This window comes from Bufo gargarizans, chromosome 1 (genome assembly GCF_014858855.1).
Source record: "Bufo gargarizans isolate SCDJY-AF-19 chromosome 1, ASM1485885v1, whole genome shotgun sequence".
Classification (NCBI taxonomy): Eukaryota; Metazoa; Chordata; class Amphibia; order Anura; family Bufonidae; genus Bufo; species Bufo gargarizans.
The window spans coordinates 384,522,166-384,525,016 of NC_058080.1; positions in this window are offsets into that span (position 1 = coordinate 384,522,166).

Here is a 2,851-nt window from a genome sequence, read left to right on the forward strand (position 1 = left end):
TTTTTTTTTTTAACCAAATTTTTATTCGTTTATTTAGATCATCAATCATCCGTAGCATGTACAAGATACATATATCCAATATTCACATTGCATCGTACACTGGTAGAATTAGACGGCAAAATTCCGATCTTGTACGCTTAACATCTTAGGTAAGTGTAAATACATAAACATACTTTCCCACCCCCATCCCTTCCCACCCTACTTTGAATAAGCCCCAAAAGTAACCCCTATAGTAACCTGTGCCAGTACTCCCTTTATTCCCTAGTTCATCCTTGACGTTGCTTTAACCCTAAACTTATTCCCCCAGGCCCTACTGTTCCAAATTACCTAGAGTGCCCTTCACTTGTTCTAGTAGATACCAAGACGTCTGCTTCAAAGGGACCATAATAGCCTTTATTTCTGATGGATCTAATACCTTACTGATAAATCCTCTCCACCTGTTCATCAGTTTCTGTAGAGCTATTTCCGTGCCTTGCTCCGCTGCAAAGATTTCCCTATTTAGACACCATTTTATTTGGGTAACGACCTCCCCGATTGATGGGACAGCTTGGAGTAACCAATTTTTAAGAATGCATCGTTTTGCTGCCATGATGCATATATGAGTAATTTGTGTCATCTTCGTATCCGCTTTGTTCCTTTTATTGCATTCTCTTTATGTTCTTCACCATTGTTCACCATTTCCTAAATAAATCTGTTGATCAGTTAACCCCTTCCTGGGGTGAGTGTGTACTTAGCTGGGCAGGGGTTTCCTAAGTCGGCTGCTGGCATAAGAGGAAGACCTTCCTGCTACCCTATAGATGTTGTGCATTTTCATACGTATACAATATTATCTAATGACATTATAATCAAAATGAATGCTCATCTCATTGCCTTTAAGAATAAAATCAGCCTGAACCAAAGTTCTATTATGTGGCTGAGGAAGCCAAGATGAGTTCATGGCAAGTTCAGTTTATATAAAAATAATTGTGAACATAAACGGACATTGTATTTAAAAGTTATTGCTAAGGATATGGCTTTATCTAGGGGGAGTATACCAACTTCCTAAGACATGTCTGTCTGGAGGGAACAAGGTTATTTTGTGGATAAGTAATGACTTGATAAAGATTCATACCCTTGAGGCACACCTGCTGTATGAGGTTCAATTTATATATTCATAATTATATTATATACATCTCTGTATGGTATATTTAGTTTATAACATATGTTAATCAATAATTCATATAATGTGTTATCTATGTGTAACAATGTATCGATCTATATATATATGTTGCGAAAAGAGGTTGAAAGAAATCCAGCTCCACTTGAATAAAGGAATGTAGATTTATTTTGCTTGCGGTAAAAACTCATCCATGAATTACAAAAATTGCAGTCTTGTCTAAGCTTTTCGGGCTATCAGAGACAATTCCAGCCCTTCCAATCCTCATGACACATGAGGAAGGGCTGGAATTGTCTCTGGTAGCCCGAAAAGCTTAGACAAGACTGCTATTTTTGAAATTCATGGATGAGTTTTTACCGCAAGCAAAATAAATCTACATTCCCAGTGCTCCAGACAAAAAAAAATGACCAGGAGCCATTGGCTCCTAAACTAAAAAATGTAGGAGCCAAATTACATTTTTTAGTCGCCAAATTTAAAATGCATATAATTTTAAAGAAAAAGGACTTTGAGAAGATGAGACGCAGGTCACAGTAGTGAGCCAGCACTACATATAGGAGAAAACCACAGAGCTCTCACATCCAGGGACATCTTCTAGGGGACAAGGTGACTAAAAATGGCGAATTGCGTGGTTTAGAGTTTTTTTTTTTTTTTTTCTGTTACGGCCTTCACCGAGCGGAAATATTTTTTTATATTTTAATAGCTCACACTTTTTGGGACGTGGCGATATGTAATATGTTTATTCTTTATTGTTTGTAAATTTTATATGTAAAACTGGGAAGGGGGCCATTTAAACTTTTAGTATTTTGGTATTTTTTTAGTTTTTTTTAACTTTGTATTTAATAACCATTTCTACCCTTAGGGATTCGAAACTGGATCTTTTCATCCCTTGTGCTATTCTATTCAGAGATCTATCAGGGTGAATAGGATCTCACATCTCCCTGTGCTTTGTGCACACAGCAGCAAGGAGGTTACCATGGCAGCCAGGGATTCAGTAGTGTCCTGGCTGCCATGGTAACGATCTGAGCCCCAGCAGTGTAATCTGCCACTGCCACCAATGGAGGGGATGGGACCCTGTGGCCACCATAATACAATGGGGGGGGGGGGGGACTTGTGGCCAGTGATAATGGGGGGGATGAGGCTTTGGGGAGGGCGCACTGCATCAGCAATTAATGTAATTAAAGAGGACCTTTCGTGGGTCCAAAGAATATGAACTTAGTAGTAGGCTGCATAGAGCGGCGCCCAGGGATCTAAGTGCACTCAGTTTTTTTTCTCCCTCGATCTGAGCCCTGCGCTGTGATTGGTCAGCGCTGCTGTCAGGGAGAAGGAGAGACACTGGCGTCTCCTCCTCCTTGCTCTGAATGTTGAAAATACCGGGGGCCACAGCGGACGAACGAAGCGGCGCCCAGGACTAATAGTAAGTGTACTTAGATCCCTGGGCGCCGCTCTATGCAGCCTACTACTAAGTTCATATTCTTTGGACCCATGAAAGGTCCTCTTTAACTCCTTTATACAATTGTCTGCAGCGGTATCACAGACCCGGCACCCGGCCTCAATAACAGGGCATGCGATCTGTGGCACCTGAGGGGTGCCGCGTCATGCCCTGTTATTGAGGCCGGGTGCCGGGTCTGTGATACCGCTGCCTATACTTATGTTTTACATTCATTGGTGGCGCAGTGGCGACAGCTCCTCCCCTCC